Below are 19113 nucleotides of genomic sequence, written 5' to 3'. Positions count from 1 at the left end.
CAGAGAAGAGAGAAATGGGGTCCTGTTATGTTTGCTAATGACAGGTGTTATGAAGGCAATCCAGAAACACAGTGTGCTTAGCGATCAGAGCGCACACAGTGATCTGACAAATACCCAAAAATACAAGAACGAGCTCTGAGACGTGGAAACTCTGTAGACTGCACACCTGATCCTATCCTAAACACAACTAAAAGCGGCTGTGGATTGCGCCTAACAACTACCTAGGCAACTCGGCACAGCCTAAGAAACTAGCTAGCCTGAAGATAGAAAAATAGGCCTGACTTGCCCCAGAGAAATTCCCCAAAGGAAAAGGCAGCCCCCCACATATAATGACTGTGAGTAAGATGAAAAGACAAAACGTAGGGATGAAATAGATTCAGCAAAGTGGGGCCCGATATTCTAGGACAGAGCGAGGACAGTAAAGCGAACTTTGCAGTCTACAAAAAACCCTAAAGCAAAACCACGCAAAGGGGGCAAAAAAAAACCACCGTGCCGAACTAACGGCACGGCGGTACACCCTTTGCGTCTCAGAGCTTCCAGCAAAACAAAAGACAAGCTGGACAGAAAAAAAGCAACAAAAAAGCAAAAAGCACTTAGCTATACAGAGCAGCAGGTCACAGGAACAATCAGGAGAAGCTCAGATCCAACACTGAAACATTGACAAGGAGCAAGGATAGCAGCATCAGGCGGAGTTAAGTAATGAAGCAGTTAACGAGCTCACCAGAACACCTGAGGGAGGAAGATCAGAAGCTGCAGTACCACTTGTGACCACAGGAGTGAATTCAGCCACAGAATTCACAACAGTACCCCCCCCTTGAGGAGGGGTCACCGAACCCTCACCAGAGCCCCCAGGCCGACCAGGATGAGCCGCATGAAAGGCACGAACAAGATCGGAAGCATGAACATCAGAGGCAAAAACCCAGGAATTATCTTCCTGAGCATAACCCTTCCATTTAACCAGATACTGGAGTTTCCGTCTAGAAACACGAGAATCCAAAATCTTCTCCACAATATACTCCAATTCCCCCTCCACCAAAACCGGGGCAGGAGGCTCAACAGATGGAACCATAGGTGCCACGTATCTCCGCAACAACGACCTATGGAATACATTATGTATGGAAAAGGAGTCTGGGAGGGTCAAACGAAAAGACACAGGATTGAGAACCTCAGAAATCCTATACGGACCAATAAAACGAGGTTTAAATTTAGGAGAGGAAACCTTCATAGGAATATGACGAGAAGATAACCAAACCAGATCCCCAACACGAAGTCGGGGACCCACACGGCATCTGCGATTAGCGAAAAGTTGAGCTTTCTCCTGGGACAAGATCAAATTGTCCACTACCTGAGTCCAGATCTGCTGCAACCTATCCACCACAGAATCCACACCAGGACAGTCCGAAGACTCAACCTGTCCTGAAGAGAAACGAGGATGGAACCCAGAATTGCAAAAAAATGGAGAAACCAAGGTAGCCGAGCTGGCCCGATTATTAAGGGCGAACTCAGCCAACGGCAAAAAGGACACCCAATCATCCTGGTCTGCAGAAACAAAACATCTCAGATATGTTTCCAAGGTCTGATTGGTTCGTTCGGTCTGGCCATTAGTCTGAGGATGGAAAGCCGAGGAAAAGGATAGGTCAATGCCCATCCTACCACAAAAGGCTCGCCAGAACCTTGAAACAAACTGGGAACCTCTGTCAGAAACAATATTCTCAGGAATGCCATGCCCAATCATCTGAGAAGATCAAAATGTCATCCAAGTAAACAATCAGGAATTTATCCAGATACTCACGGAAGATGTCATGCATAAAAGACTGAAACACAGATGGAGCATTGGCAAGTCCGAACGGCATCACTAGATACTCAAAATGACCCTCGGGCGTATTGAATGCAGTTTTCCATTCATCTCCTTGCCTGATTCTCACCAGATTATACGCACCACGAAGATCTATCTTAGTGAACCAACTAGCCCCCTTAATCCGAGCAAACAAGTCAGATAACAATGGCAAGGGATACTGAAATTTAACAGTGATCTTATTAAGAAGGCGGTAATCAATACACGGTCTCAGCGAACCATCCTTCTTGGCTACAAAGAAGAACCCTGCTCCCAGTGGTGATGACGATGGGCGAATATGTCCCTTCTCCAGGGATTCCTTCACATAACTGCGCATAGCGGCGTGTTCGGGCACGGATAAATTAAATAATCGACCATTAGGGAATTTACTACCAGGAATCAAATTGATAGCACAATCACAATCCCTATGCGGAGGTAGAGCATCGGACTTGGGCTCTTCAAATACATCCTGATAATCAGACAAGAACTCTGGGACCTCAGAAGGGGTGGATGACGAAATCGACAAAAATGGAACATCACCATGTACCCCCTGACAACCCCAGCTGGATACCGACATGGAATTCCAATCCAATACTGGATTATGGGTTTGTAGCCATGGCAACCCCAACACGACCACATCATGCGGATTGTGCAACACCAGAAAGCGAATAACTTCCTGATGTGCAGGAGCCATGCACATGGTCAGCTGGGCCCAGTATTGAGGTTTATTCTTGGCCAAAGGTGTAGCATCAATTCCTCTCAATGGAATAGGACACCGCAAAGGCTCCAAGAAAAACCCACAACGTTTAGCATAATCCAAATCCATCAGATTCAGGGCAGCGCCCGAATCCACAAACGCCATGACAGAAAACGACGACAAAGAGCATATCAAGGTAATGGACAGAAGGAATTTGGACTGTACAGTACCAATGACGGCAGACCTAGCGGACCGCTTAGTGCGCTTAGGACAATCAGAAATAGCATGAGTGGAATCACCACAGTAGAAACACAGACCATTCAGACGTCTGTATTCCTGCCGTTCAACTCTAGTCATAGTCCTATCGCACTGCATAGGCTCAGGTTTAACCTCAGGCAGTACCGCCAAATGGTGCACAGATTTACGCTCGCGCAAGCGTCGACCGATCTGAATGGCCAAAGACAAAGACTCATTCAAACCAGCAGGCATAGGAAATCCCACCATGACATCCTTAAGAGCCTCAGAGAGACCCTTTCTGAACAAAGCTGCCAGCGCAGATTCATTCCACTGAGTGAGTACTGACCATTTCCTAAATTTCTGACAATATACTTCTATGTCATCCTGACCCTGGCACAAAGCCAGCAAATTTTTCTCAGCCTGATCCACTGAATTAGGCTCATCGTACAGCAATCCCCGAGCGCCAGGAAAAACGCATCGACACTACTCAATGCAGGGTCTCCTGGCGCAAGAGAAAATGCCCAGTCTTGAGGGTCGCCGCGCAAAAAAGAAATAATAATCAAAACCTGTTGAATAGGATTACCAGAAGAATGAGGTTTCAAGGCCAGAAATAGCTTACAATTATTTTTGAAACTTAGAAACTTAGTTCTATCTCCAAAAAACAAATCAGGAATAGGAATTCTTGGTTCTAACATAGATTTCTGATCAATAGTATCTTGAATTTTTTGTACATTTATAACGAGATTATCCATTGAAGAGCACAGACCCTGAATATCCATGTCCACACCTGTGTCCAGAATCACCCAAATGTCTAGGGGAAAAAAAAAAAAAAGTGAACACAGAGCAGAAAAAAAAAAAAAAAAAAAAATGATGTCAGAACTTTTTCTTTCCCTCTATTGAGAATCATTAGTTTTGGCTCCTTGTACTGTTATGTTTGCTAATGACAGGTGTTATGAAGGCAATCCAGAAACACAGTGTGCTTAGCGATCAGAGCGCACACAGTGATCTGACAAATACCCAAAAATACAAGAACGAGCTCTGAGACGTGGAAACTCTGTAGACTGCACACCTGATCCTATCCTAAACACAACTAAAAGCGGCTGTGGATTGCGCCTAACAACTACCTAGGCAACTCGGCACAGCCTAAGAAACTAGCTAGCCTGAAGATAGAAAAATAGGCCTGACTTGCCCCAGAGAAATTCCCCAAAGGAAAAGGCAGCCCCCCACATATAATGACTGTGAGTAAGATGAAAAGACAAAACGTAGGGATGAAATAGATTCAGCAAAGTGGGGCCCGATATTCTAGGACAGAGCGAGGACAGTAAAGCGAACTTTGCAGTCTACAAAAAACCCTAAAGCAAAACCACGCAAAGGGGGCAAAAAAAACCCACCGTGCCGAACTAACGGCACGGCGGTACACCCTTTGCGTCTCAGAGCTTCCAGCAAAACAAAAGACAAGCTGGACAGAAAAAAAGCAACAAAAAAGCAAAAAGCACTTAGCTATACAGAGCAGCAGGTCACAGGAACAATCAGGAGAAGCTCAGATCCAACACTGAAACATTGACAAGGAGCAAGGATAGCAGCATCAGGCGGAGTTAAGTAATGAAGCAGTTAACGAGCTCACCAGAACACCTGAGGGAGGAAGCTCAGAAGCTGCAGTACCACTTGTGACCACAGGAGTGAATTCAGCCACAGAATTCACAACAGGGTCCCCCGGGTACCTGCGGTGTCCCCCGGTGTCTTCTTCCGGGAAGAAAATGGCAGGCGCATGCACAGTGCACCCGCCGAGATCTGCCAACCAGCACCTGGCAACAGTAGGAGTTTTCTCCTATTAGTTCATTTTGATCACTGTGACAGATCTTATCACAGTGATCAAAATAAATAAAATAGTAAATCAAACCCACCTTTATCACCCCCTTGGTTAGGTAAAAATAATAAAATAAAAAAATGTATTTTTTCCATTTTTCAGTTAGGGTTATGGTTGAGGTTATAGCTAGGGTTAGGGTTTGGGTTAGGGTTGGGGTTAGAGGTAGGGTTAGAGCTATTGTTAGTGTTGGGTTAGGGTTGGGGTTATAACTAGGGTAGGGTTGGGAAAGAGTTAGATTTAAGGCTAGGGTTAGGATTGGGTTAGGGTTGGGGCTGGGGTTAGGTTTGGAGCTAGGGTTGGGGTTAAGGTTGTGTTGGGGTTAGGGTGGTGTTGTGGTTAGGGTTATGGTTAGGATTGGGATTAGGGTTAAGGGTGTGTTGGAGATTAGGGCTGTGTTAGGGTTGGAGTTAGAGTGGGGGTGTTCCACTGTGTAGGTACATCAGGGAGTCTCCAAACGTGAAATGGGGCCCGCCATTGATTCCAGCCAATTTTGTGTTAAAAAAGTCAAACTGTGTTCTCTCCCTTCTGATCCCTGCCCTGCGCTCAAACAGAGGCATTGGCATACTCGAGAAATTGCGCAACAAATTTTGTGGCCCACTTTTTCCTGATACCCTGGTGAAAAAAAATTAGTTTGGTTCCAAATTAAATTTTTTGTGGAAAAATTAAAATGTTCTTTTTTTCCCTTCCACGTTGCTTTCGTTCTAGTGAAGCACCTGGAGGGTTAATAAACTTCTTGAATGTGGTTTTGCTCACCTCGAGGGGTGCAGTTTTTAGAATGGTGTCACTTTTGGCCATTTTCTGTTATATTGACCCCCCAAACTCACTTGTGAGGTGGTCCCTAAAAAATGGTTTTGTAAATTTTGTTGGAATAATGCAAAATCGCTGGTCAACTTTTAACCCTTATAACGTCCTACCAAAGAAAAATTGTTTCCAAAATTGTGCTGATGTAAAGTAGACATGTGGGAAATGTTATTTTTGTGCAATATGACTCTGATTTAACCCCTTCCCGACCTTTGACACCACGTAGGCGTCATGAAAGTCGGTGCCATTCCGACCCATGACGCCTATGCGGCGTCATGGAAAGATCGCGTCCCTGCAGATCGGGTGAAAGGGTTAACTCCCATTTCACCCGATCTGCAGGGACAGGGGGAGTGGTAGTTTAGCCCAGGGGGGGTGGCTTCACCCCCTCGTGGCTACGATCGCTCTGATTGGCTGTTGAAAGTGAAACTGCCAATCAGAGCGATTTGTAATATTTCACCCATTATAACGGGTGAAATATTACAATCCAGCCATGGCCGATGCTGAAATATCATCGGCCATGGCTGGAAATACTAGTGTGCCCCCACCCCACCCCTCCGATCGCCCCCCCACCCCCCCGATCTGGCCGGTACACTGCTCCGGCTCCCCTCCGTCCAGTGCTCCGCTCCCCCCCGTGCTCGTGTCCGCTCCCCCCGTGCTCCAATCACCCCCCCGTGCTCCAATCACCCCCCCTGCACTCCGATCCACCCCCCCCGTGCTCCGTTCCACCCCCCCGTGCTCCATTCCAGCCCCCCCGTGCTCCGTTCCACGCCCCCCGCGCTCCGTTCCACCCCTCCCGCGCTCCGATTCCCCCCCCCCGTGCTCCGATCCCCCCCCCCGTGGTCCCCCCCCACCCTATCATACTTACCGATCCAGCCGTGGTCCCGTCCATCTTCTCCCGGGCGCCGCCATCTTCCAAAATGGCGGGCGCATGCGCAGTGCGCCCGCCGAATCTGCCGGCCGGCAGATTCGTTCCAAAGTGCATTTTGATCACTGAGATATAATCTATCTCAGTGATCAAAATAAAAAAAATAATAAATGACCCCCCCCCCTTTGTCACCCCCATAGGTAGGGACAATAAAAAAATAAAGAAATTTTTTTTTTCCACTAATGTTAGAATAGGGTTAGGGTTAGGGGTAGGGTTAGGGTTAGGGGTAGGGTTAGGGTTAGGGCTAGGGGTAGGGTTAGGGTTAGGGTTAGGGGTAGGGTTAGGGGTAGGGTTAGGGTTAGGGGTAGGGTTAGGGGTAGGGTTAGGGCTAGGGTTAGGGCTAGGGTTAGGGTTAGGAATGTGCACACGTATTCTGGTCCTCTGCGGATTTTTCCGCTGCGGATTTGATAAATCCGCAGTGCTAAACCGCTGCGGATTTATGGCGGATTTACCGCGTTTTTTTCTGCGCATTTCACTGCGGTTTTACAATTGCGATTTTCTATTGGAGCAGTTGTAAAACCGCTGCGGAATCCGCACAAAGAAGTGACATGCTGCGGAATGTAAACCGCTGCGTTTCCGTGCAGTTTTTCCGCAGCATGTGCACAGCGATTTTTGTTTCCCATAGGTTTACATTGAACTGTACACTCATGGGAAACTGCTGCGGATCCGCAGCGTGTGCACATACCTTTAGAATTAGGCTATGTGCACACGGTGCGGATTTGGCTGCGGATCCGCAGCAGTGTTCCATCAGGTTTACAGTACCATGTAAACATATGAAAAACCAAATCCGCTGTGCCCATGGTGCGGAAAATACCGCGCGGGAACGCTGCGTTGTATTTTCCGCAGCATGTCAATTCTTTGTGCGGATTCCGCAGCGTTTTACACCTGTTCCTCAATAGGAATCCGCAGGTGAAATCCGCACAAAAAACACTGGAAATCCGCGGAAAATCCGCAGGTAAAACACAGTGCCTTTTACCCGCAGATTTTTCAAAAATGGTGCGGAAATATCTCACACGAATCCGCAACGTGGGCACATGGCCTTAGGGTTAGGGTTGGAATTAGGGTTGTGGTTAGGGTTAGGGGTGTGTTGGGGTTAGGGTTGTGGTTAGGGGTGTGTTGGGGTTAGGGTTGTGATTAGGATTATGGCTACAGTTGGGATTAGGGTTAGGGGTGTGTTGGGGTTAGTGTTGGAGTTAGAATTGAGGGGTTACCACTGTTTAGGCACATCAGGGGTCTCCAAACGCAACATGGCGCCACCATTGATTCCAGCCAATCTCGTATTCAAAAAGTCAAATGGTGCTCCCTCACTTCCGAGCCCTGACGTGTGCCCAAACAGTGGTTTACCCCCACATATGGGGTACCAGCATACTCAGGACAAACTGCGCAACAATTACTGGGGTCCAATTTCTCCTGTTACCCTTGTGAATCTAAAAAAATGCTTGCTAAAACATAATTTTTGAGGAAAGAAAAATGATTTTTTATTTTCACGGCTCTGCGTTGTAAACGTCTGTGAAGCACTTGGGGGTTCAAAGTGCTCACCACATATCTAGATAAGTTCCTTGGGGGGTCTAGTTTCTAAAATGGGGTCACTTGTGGGGGGTCTCTACTGTTTAGGCACACCAGGGGCTCTGCAAACGCAACGTGACACCCGCAGACCATTCCATCAAAGTCTGCATTTCAAAAGTCACTACTTCCCTTCTGAGCCCCGACGTGTGCCCAAACAGTGGTTTACCCCCACATATGGGGTATCAGCGTACTCAGGAGAAACTGGACAACAACTTTTGGGGTCCAATTTCTCCTGTAACCCTTGGGAAAATAAAAAATTCTGGGCTAAATAATTATTTTTGAGGAAAGAAAACGTATTTATTATTTTCACGGCTCTGCATTATAAACTTCTATGAAGCACTTGGGGGTTCAAAGTGCTCACCACACATCTAGATAAGTTCCTTTCAGGGTCTAGTTTCCAAAATGGGGTCACTTGTGGGGGGTTTCTACTGTTTAGGCACATCAGGGGCTCTGCAAACGCAACGTGACGCCCGCAGAGCATTCCATCAAAGTCTGCATTTCAAAACGTCACTACTTCAATTCCAAGCCCCGGCATGTGCCCAAACAGTAGTTTACCCCCACATATGGGGTATCACCGTACTCAGGAGAAACTGGACAACAACTTTTGGGGTCAAATTTCTCCTGTTACCCTTGGGAAAATTAAAAAATTCTGGGCTAAATAATTATTTTTGAGGAAAGAAAACGTATTTATTATTTTCACGGCTCTGCATTATAAACTTCTATGAAGCACTTGGGGGTTCAAAGTGCTCACCACACATCTAGATAAGTTCCTTTGGGGGTCTAGTTTCCAAAATGGGGTCACTTGTGGGGGGTTTCTACTGTTAAGCCACATCAGGGGCTCTGCAAACGCAACGTGACGCCCACAGAGCATTCCATCAAAGTCTGCATTTCAAAACGTCACTACTTCACTTCCGAGCCCCGGCATGTGCCCAAACAGTGATTTACCCCCACATATGGGGTATCAGCGTACTCAGGAGAAACTGGACAACAACTTTTGGGGTCAAATTTCTCCTGTTACCCTTGGGAAAATAAAAAATTGCAGGCTAAAAGATCATTTTTGAGAAAATAATTTTTTTTTTTATTTTCATGGCTCTGCGTTATAAACTTCTGTGAAGCACTTGGGGGTTCAAAGTCCTCACCACACATCTAGATTAGTTCCTTTGGGGGTCTAGTTTCCAAAATGGTGTCATTTCTGGGGGATCTCCAATGTTTAAGCACACAGGGGCTCTCCAAACGTGACATGGTGTCCGCTAATGATTGGAGCTAATTTTCCATTTAAAAAGCCAAATGGCGTGCCATCCCTTCCGAGCCCTGCCGTGCGCCCAAACAGTGGTTTACCCCCACATATGGGGTATCAGCGTACTCAGGACAAACTGGACAACAATATTTGGGGTCCAATTTCTCCCATTATCCTTGGCAAAATAGGAAATTCCAGGCTAAAAAATCATTTTTGAGGAAAGAAAAATTATTTTTTATTTTCATGGCTCTGCGTTATAAACTTCTGTGAAGCACCTGGGGGTTTAAAGTGCTCAATATGCATCTAGATAAGTTCCTTGGGGGGTCTAGTTTCCAAAATGGGGTCACTTGTGGGGGAGCTCCAATGTTTAGGCACACAGGGGGCTCTCCAAACGCGACATGGTGTCCGCTAACAATTGGAGCTAATTTTCCATTCAAAAAGTCAAATGGCGCGCCTTCCCTTCCGAGCCCTGCCGTGTGCCCAAACAGTGGTTTACCCCCACATATGAGGTATCGGCGTACTCGGGAGAAATTGCCCAACAAATTTTATGATCCATTTTATCCTACTGCCCATGTGAAAATGAAAAAATTGAGGCGAAAATAATTTTTTTGTGAAAAAAAAGTACTTTTTCATTTTTACAGATCAATTTGTGAAGCACCTGAGGGTTTAAAGTGCTCACTAGGCATCTAAATAAGTTCCTTGGGGGGTCTAGTTTCCAAAATGGGGTCACTTGTGGGGGAGCGCCAATGTTTAGGCACACAGGAGCTATCCAAACGCGACATGGTGTCCGCTAACGATGGAAATAATTTTTCATTCAAAAAGTCAAATGGCGCTCCTTCCCTTCCGAGCCTTACCATGTGCCCAAACAGTGGTTTACCCCCACATGTGAGGTATTGGTGTACTCAGGAGAAATTGCCCAACACATTTTAGGATCCATTTTATCCTGTTGCCCATGTGAAAATGAAAAAATTGAGGCTAAAAGAATTTTTTTGTGAAAAAAAAGTACTTTTTCATTTTTACGGATCAATTTGTGAAGCACCTGGGGGTTCAAAGTGCTCACTATGCATCTAGATAAGTTCCTTGGGGCGTCTAGTTTCCAAAATGGGGTCATTTGTGGGGGAGCTCCAATTTTTAGGCACACGGGGGCTCTCCAAACGTGACATGGTGTCCGCTAAAGAGTGGAGCCAATTTTTGATTCAAAAAGTCAAATGGCGCTCCTTCCCTTCCAAGCCCTGCCGTGCGCCCAAACAGTGGTTTACCCCCACATATGAGGTATCAGCGTACTCAGGACAAATTGGACAACAACTTTCGTGGTTCAGTTTCTCCTTTTACCATTGGGAAAATAAAAAAATTGTTGCTAAAAGATAATTTTTGTGACTAAAAAGTTAAATGTTCATTTTTTCCTTCCATGTTGCTTCTGCTGCTGTGAAGCACCTGAAGGGTTAATAAACTTCTTGAATGTGGTTTTGAGTACCTTGAGGGGTGCAGTTTTTAGAATGGTGTCACTTTTGGGTATTTTCAGCCATATAGACCCCTCAAACTGACTTCAAATGTGAGGTGGTCCCTAAAAAAAATGGTTTTGTAAATTTCGTTGTAAAAATGACAAATCGCTGGTCAAATTTTAACCCTTATAACTTCCTAACAAAAAAAAATTTTGTTTCCAAAATTGTGCTGATGTAAAGTAAACATGTGGGAAATGTTATTTATTAACTATTTTGTGTCACATATCTCTCTGGTTTAACAGAATAAAAATTCAAAATGTGAAAATTGCGAAATTTTCAAAATTTTCGCCAAATTTCCGTGTTTATCACAAATAAATGCAGAATTTATTGACCTAAATTTACCACTAACATGAAGCCCAATATGTCACGAAAAAACAATCTCAGAACCGCTAGGATCCGTTGAAGCGTTCCTGAGTTATTACCTCATAAAGGGACACTGGTCAGAATTGCAAAAAACGGCAAGGTCTTTAAGGTCAAAATAGGCTGGGTCATGAAGGGGTTAAAGGCACAAAAATTTAAAGTTTGACATTTGCAAAATTTCAATTTTTTTAAATAAATAAGCGCAAGTCATATCGAAGCAATTTTACCACTAACATAAAGTGCAATATGTCACGAGAAACCAGTCTCAGAAACCGTGGGATCCGTTGAAGCGTTCCAGAGCTATAACCTCATAAAGTGAAGGTCAGAATTGTAAAAATGTACTTGGTCATTAAGTACCAAATTGGCTCTGTCACTAAAGGGTGAAAGGGCCATGCTCATTAGATTAAGGTTGATGAAGATGAACAATTTCAGCCAAAATGATCGGTCACCTGGTAAAAACATAAGAACATTTATTTTACAAGACCAATCACGTATTGTTAAAAAATTTAGTTCATGGTTGACTTTTTTTTTTTTCCAGCTGACAGTCAAACTACAGGTTGTATATTTTGTCGTATGTTCATTATTTCAACTACTGTAACTGGTAATATGGACTTAAGTCTAACTAGCTTTGTTGGTATTCCGATCGCACAACCAGCAGCATACTTAAATGAGCATGGGTGGACTGAACTTTCCTGTATTGTCCCAGTCTGGCTTTAGTCCTCTGCAGCTTACAAACTGATGCCATCTATGAAAAGTAACCTCTATGAAAAGAAAACCCATTACTATATGTATTTCTAGTTCAGTTATTATTTGGTATGTTTTGCATTTCCTCGAACCTCCGCTAGGCTTTCATTCATACTGTGTCTTCCTGTATGTAATATGCTCTTGGCATATCTGTATTTCGTATTCTATAGATCGCAGCTTTATTACTCATTCATCTGTTTACATAAAGACAAAAGCAGACGTTGAGTTTGATCTTTGTTAGTTTAACCAATAAAGCACACATCCCACTCTTCTCACTGCAAGAACCACAGAATCTTGCGGTTGACTTTCTGGAAGAAAGAAGTCCAAGTACTTAAGTGCCTCTTCACCAGATTTGAGGATCATGACAGATTTTCTCTCTTCGCCCCCTCTAGTATTTACTGAGGGATTTGCCCGGTTAAGTGGAGTGTTCCTAAGGAGACATCTCTTTAAAGTTATGCACAGCGATGTAACACAATACTTCAAATTTTACCATCCATGCAGATCAGACGAGGGTTCCCAAAGAGGAGATTTGCCTGGCAGGGGTCAGTGGCAAACTCTTGTACACACCATTACGAGAATACTCAGTGGTATCTGTTGCACTTCTTACCATCTGCAAAGAAAATACAGACAAAAAAAATGTTGTCCTTTAAGAGATTTTGTGTGAAATATTGGCCATTTTTGTATGTTTTGACAGGTTTAACGCTAGCCCTGAGCTAAACATAATGCTTAGTTCTAACAAAGGAGGGATAACCTAGTCTTAACTGTAAAGGTGCAAAAAAATATTTTTTTCCCAAACCAAGATTTTCTTTAGAAATCTAACACATGAAATTAAACTAATTTTAATTTTTGTAAACTGGAAAAGCAGTCAGGTGAAATAACTTCATTTTTGAGGGGGTTCTAAAATTACACGGTGGCCCACAGTTTCCTTTGGAAATCTGTGTTTTGAGCAGGTTCTCTTTAAATAAACAGACTTACAATACCTGATTATGATATATGAAGTTTATATTGCTCAATTATATTTTTTAACGCTCACTTTAGCCCAAGTTGAGCTCATAGTCTAACTTTCCTATCTCGCTCTTTGTGGGCCAATTTCGCAGCAGGACAACTAACCTAACAGTACGTTTTTTGGAGTGTGGGAAGAACTCGAAGTACCTGGAGACAGCCCACTCCCAACATGAAGCGAGCCTAAAATTTCCACGCAAATATTGTCCTTGGTCAGATTTGAACCCACAATCCAAATGCTGCACGGCAAGAACGCAAACGGCTTATCCACTGTGTATTTCTGCCCCTAAATAGTAGATGCAATTGCATCCACTACATTTCTCCCTGAAGTACAATCAGTGGGTTAGTTACAATGGGCCATGAACTCCTTTCAAACACATTGGAGAAGTTGTTTTTCAGTCTTCCATACGGCCCAAGACTGCCATACAGAAAATTCCGTAAAACATAATTTTTTCTTTTAGAATCTGGGGTTTTATGACGACTTTGGAACCTTGTTTTAATATTTCCTTAAGCTTTCTATTTTTCTTTTTGTGTTTTTTTTTTTGTAAAGTTATTTCACATAGATAGTAAAAGAATTAAGAATCAAATATGTTCACATTGTTAGACTAACTAAAATAAGGCCATGGCTAAATCAATATCTCTTGAATGCTTTCTATAGCTTGAAGTGTAATTAAATAATTTAAGGAAAAGTCTGTCTGGTTGCAGTAAGTTTGTGTTTCTTGGGCAAATTGGTTGTCTTTTTGCTAAGTTTAGCCACCATGTTACATTTGTTTGCCCACTGAGACCCCACTGATGCTTTTCTCCTTGTATAAATCGATTCCCACACAAGAGGTGTAAACGCGGGGATCTGTGCTGAGAGCCACCTTGGCAATTTCACCCTGAAAATCACAGCCACAAAGCTGCGAATTCTTGACATTCTTTTTTTCATAAAGGGGTTAAATGTCTGAATTTGGGGGTCACAGTGTTATACAAATTGCAATCTAATAGTTTTTACAAGAACACACGTGCAATAAGAAAAGAAATGGAAGACAAGAAAAGGAGACAGACAGCTTGTTTTTTTTATCCTCCCTCCCAAAAGTTTTGACCAATTGTCATGTCCCCTGAGAGGGAGAGAGAACATTGCTTTATCATTAAATTGGTCCATAAGCAAAGGGGCTCAGTGCCATTTCTGTTTGTTTTGCTAAATAAAAGACCCAGTGGGGTCTCCCTTGTACCACCCTGGCTTTATTTAACGAAGCTGGCTGTTTCCCATAGCCCAGCATGTCCGTTTATACACTGAACTTAACCTTATGGGAACCTGGACAACAAAACCTGACAGGGTCTCTTAGCAGGGATGGTAAAGAAATTGTATCTTTTTTATTGGTCCATTTAAAATGTGTGTGGCAAATTCAGTGAAAGGAGGCAACCTTCCATTATGAGCGCCAACATAAAACGTTTTCATTTGGTCAATTGCTTGTATACGTAGTGACATTTAATTAATAGATAAAAGAAAGAGAAAATTACAATTTTGCTGATTGAGCCATTTCATTCAGCAAATTGGTATGAACGAGACAGAATGTTTTATCCTCGTGTTACAGTAAGATGTTCTTACAGTATTTTGAAGACTTAACCGCAGTAGATGAATTGGCCGATACATTCAAATATAGTGTGTTGTGGTATTCATCTGTATCTGGCTTATATATCCTCGATGGTAACCTCTGTCTGTTTGTATTAACATGCGCAACACAACTCTTTGCTTCATGGTGCCTCCATGAGTATGTATCATGTATTCCACCTTAAGGTGCCTCATTGAGACATCATGTTCTTCTTGGCCACTAACTACATATAGAGTCCCTCGCTGCCTAGTATCCAGCAGCACAAAACACAGCATACATTGTCCATACCATTCCTCATGGCGATGATAATGACTCCTATGTACAGTCATGGCCAAAATTTTTGAGAATGACACCAAAATTATATTTTCACATGATCTGCTGCCCTCTGGTTTTTATTAGTGTTTGTCTGATGTTTATATCACATACAGAAATATAATTGCAATCATATTATGAGTACCAATAGGTTATATTGACAGTTAGAATGAGTTAATGCAGCAAGTCAATATTTGCAGTGTTGACCCTTCTTCTTCAAGACCTCTGCAATTCTCCCTGGCATGCTCTCAATCAACTTCTGGACCAAATCCTGACTGATAGCAGTCCATTCTTGCATAATCAATGCTTGCATTTTGCCAGAATTTGTTGGTTTTTGTTTGTCCACCCGTCTCTTGATGATTGACCACAAGTTCTCAATGGGATTAAGATCTGGGAAGTTTCCAGGCATGGACCCAAAATCTCTGTTTTGTTCCATGAGCAATTTAGCTATCACCTTTGCTTTATGGCAAGGTGCTCCATCATGCTGGAAAAGGCATTGTTGGGCGCCAAACTGCTCTTGGACGGTTGGGAGAAGTTGCTCTTGGAGGACATTCTTTATTCATGGCTGTGTTTTTAGGCAAGACTGTGAGTGAGCCGATTCCCTTGGCTGAGGAGCAACCCCACACATGAACGGTTTCAGGATGCTTTACAGTTGGCATGAGACAAGACTGGTGGTAGCGCTCACCTCTTCTTCTCCGAATAAGCTGTTTTCCAGATGTCCCAAACAATTGAAAAGGGGATTCCTCAGAGAAAATGACTTTGCCCCAGTCCTCAGCAGTCCACTCCCTGTACCTTTTGCAGAATATTAGTCGGTCCCTGATGTTTTTTTCTGGAGATAAGTGGCTTCTTTGCTGCCCTCCTTGAAACCAGGCCTTGCTCAAAGAGTCTCCGCCTCACAGTGCGTGCAGAAGCACTCACACCAGCCTGCTGCCATTCCTGAGCAAGCTCGGCACTGCTGGTAGTCCGATCCCGCAGCTGAAACAGTTTTAAGATACGGTCCTGGCGCTTGTTGGTCTTTCTTGGGCGCCCTGGAGCCTTTTTGACAACAATGGAAGCTCTGTCTTTGAAGTTCTTGATGATGCGATAGATTGTTGACTGAGTTGCAATCTTTGTAGCTGCGATACTCTTCCCTGTTAGGCCACTTTTGTGCAGTGCAATGATGGCTGCACGTGTTTCTTTAGAGATAACCATGGTTAACTGAAGAGAAACAATGATACCAAGCACCAGCCTCCTTTTAAAGTGTCCAGTGATGTCATTCTTACTTAATCATGACTGATTGAACGCCAGCCCTGTTCTCTTCAACACCCACACCTGTGTTAATGGATCAATCACTAAAACGATGTTAGCTGCTCCTTTTAAGGCAGGACTGCAATGATGTTGAAATTTGTTTTGGGGGTTAAAGTTCATTTTCTGGGCAAATATTGACTTTGCAAGTACAGTAATTGCTGTTAAGCTGATCACTCTGACATTCAGGAGTATATGCAAATTGCCATTAGAAAAAATGAAGCAGTAGACTTTGGAAAAATTAATATTTGTCTCATTCTCAAAATTTTTGTCCATGACTGTAGTCTGGCAATTCTCGTTCTTAAAGTGACTTTCCACCCTGGCACTGAAAAGTGATTAAACGTCATGTACAGTCCACTTTGACTTTTGTTTCCTCTTCCACTGAGACCGGTGCTCTTGTCCACTTGCATCCAAGATGACCACAACAATGGCATAGGGAACAGCAAAGGAGGCAGCAGAGGAATCGTTTAGACTTAAAAAACTGTGCTCCCCATGCATTACAGGATCAATCTTGGATATAGAAGGATAAGAACACCAGAGGAGGCAAAGGATGACAAACTGAGGGCACAAGGATTTATAACCATACGTGGCAAGCCAGGGTGGAGTGTCGACTTAGGACTGGGAGGTTAGTCTCAGTATTCTCAGCTTTTTAAAGGATCACACTCGCTAGCTGACACATTAGGCAGCACGGTGGCTCAGTGGATAACACTGCAGCCTTGCAGCGCTGGAGTCCTGGGTTCAAATCCCATGAAGGACAACATCTGCCAGGAGTTTGTATGTTCTCCTCGTGTTTGCGTGGGTTTCCTCTGGGTACTCCGATTTCCTCCCACATTCCAAAGACATACTGATAGGGAATTTAGATGTGAGCCCCATCGGGGACAGCGATGATAACTGTAAAGCGCTGCGGAATATGTTAGTACTATATAAAAATAAAGATTATTATTTATTATTAGGCTTTCTATGTAGCCAATACCATAGCACATCCTGGATGGATTACAGCAGAGAGGAGCCTTCTCTTTCCACTCTGGTCACTCTATGTTCTTCATAATCCAAAGTAAAAGAAGATGATTCTTCTAGCCCAACATCTCTTAAGACACATATTTTACACACATCTCTCATTTTTATAGCTGCCCTGCTACTGATACTATGGGGTATTTTTTATATAAGATGTTTGAGCCTTTTGCAGATCCACCCCCCATGCCTTTGTCTGGAGACTAGGATGTTTGGCTTCCAGCAACAGGCTCATTTTAAGGCCGGGATCACACATGCGAGAAACACGTCCATGTCTCGTATGTGAAATCCAAGCTCTGGTGCCGGCACTCCATAGCGGAGTGTGCAGCTCCATGTGTTGCTATGCGACCGCACGCTCCGCTCCGAAGTGCCAGCGCCAGAGCTCGAATTTCACATGCGAGACACAGACGTGTTACTCACATGTGTGATCCCGGCCTTATACAGAGACCGATCTCCTCCAACTTAGTTTGTACTATGATAGAACAACGCTGAGTGACTCAGGCTTATGATAGTAATTATGCTAATTTTGTTGTACTTGTTGATAATTGGTTAATATTACTGAGTTAAGGACTTATGGTACTTGCATTTTTTCTTATGGTCATGGAATATGTCTTGATGATTTAAATATTTTGCCACTTTATGCCAAAAAAAGTATAAAAACTAACTTTGCACTTAGAATGGCTAGAAATGAAATGTTGCCAATATCATAAGGATATCTAAAATATGGATGGTGCCACCACATCATAACAGTGAATAACAACTTTTATGTATGTTGCAGATCCAAGAAAATGAAAATTGACAACATTATTAAATTTGAGTAATAAGTCATTTGACCTAAATCAATCATTTCAATCCTAAAATGTACATTCTCATATGTTCATGTTCCAGTTTTCTTTTCATATTATTGTAATTGACAATGACCCATAAACGCCTCCATCTAAAGTAGGAGTCCTATGGAATTTTTACTAGTGACTGCGAAAAAATTAAACCATAATGCATCCCAAAGTAATAAATAGTAGGAAGAGGCAGGATTTCACTCCCAAAACTATCTACGGTATATGTGCATGTAGCGTTTACAAAGTCAAGTCCAGCAATACCTTTACATGGCCGGTCCGTTCCTATTACTGAGATGTCAGCATTTGAATTGATATGCAAATGAGGCTGAAGAGCGATTTGTAGATTATTATTATTTATTATTATAGCGCCATTTATTCCATGGTGCTTTAGATCTGAGGCCTCTGTCACTCCAGCTCTTTTCCCTGCCTAGCGCTGTCTTATCCTTCTTTGAAGTCCCAGATCACAAAGGTGGTCAGTGAAGCAGGTGGAGGAGGCGCTGAGTGAAGAATAGATCTGGAGTGACGGAGGCTTCGGATCTGCCACAATCGTCCAACCTCATTTGCATATCAATTCAAATGCTAATTTCTCATCAACAAAGGAGGGGACTGGCCATAAAAAGGTATTGCAGGACTAATGAGGGGACTGGCCATAGAAAGGTATTGCAGGACTTGTCTTTGAAAGAGCTACATGCCCATATAAATAGTTTGGGGAGGGATGAAATTCTGCTGACATATTCTATTTAAACAGTGAATTTAGGAATCTTTATTTATTTTTATCATGACTGTCTCGGTGAAAATGGATTGTTATACAGAAGGTGTACCTCTGTTCTTCAGATACTGTGACTTTTACAATGACTTTTGTCCTCATGGAAGTTGTGTTCGGTGCATGAATACTCCCACGTAAGGTAAACCATAATGGACATCACTTTATTATATCCCTCCCGGTGATTTTTACACTTATACTTTTATACTTATAAGCGTACTATTATCTTATCCACTTTCCAAGTTCTCTCCTTCTAATATTTAATTGGGTTTTTTTTGGCTCTGGAGGCTTACAATGATGTTAAAAGAAATGCACAGCTCCAGGGAAGGCTCTGCCAGCTTTAGCTTGCCACAATAGGTCTCCTGCTGGATAATTAAGGAGAGCTGTTGAGACAGGGCTTCATGAGAGATGTGCTGGATGGACCCGCTGATGTGTTTTCTTTCACAGTGGGTGGGATATATCACCCATCTACTGGAAGAAAAAAAATGTGATTTTATTAATATTGCAGAGTTGAAACCTATCCTGCATATTTTTGGCTTG

General features: G+C 43.3%; 1 protein-coding gene across 2 annotated transcripts in view; it reads left to right on the top strand.

The window, feature by feature from the left end:
• The window catches only part of FBXW4 (F-box and WD repeat domain containing 4), a 215005-nt gene that overhangs the window by 160265 nt on the left and 35627 nt on the right, over positions 1-19113 (top strand). The gene's annotated exons all lie outside the window — the stretch shown is intronic.

Source organism: Ranitomeya imitator, chromosome 2 (genome assembly GCF_032444005.1).
Source record: "Ranitomeya imitator isolate aRanImi1 chromosome 2, aRanImi1.pri, whole genome shotgun sequence".
Taxonomy (NCBI): Eukaryota; Metazoa; Chordata; class Amphibia; order Anura; family Dendrobatidae; genus Ranitomeya; species Ranitomeya imitator.
The sequence above is the reverse complement of the archived record's forward strand: the minus strand, read 5'-3'. Positions and strand labels throughout refer to the sequence as shown.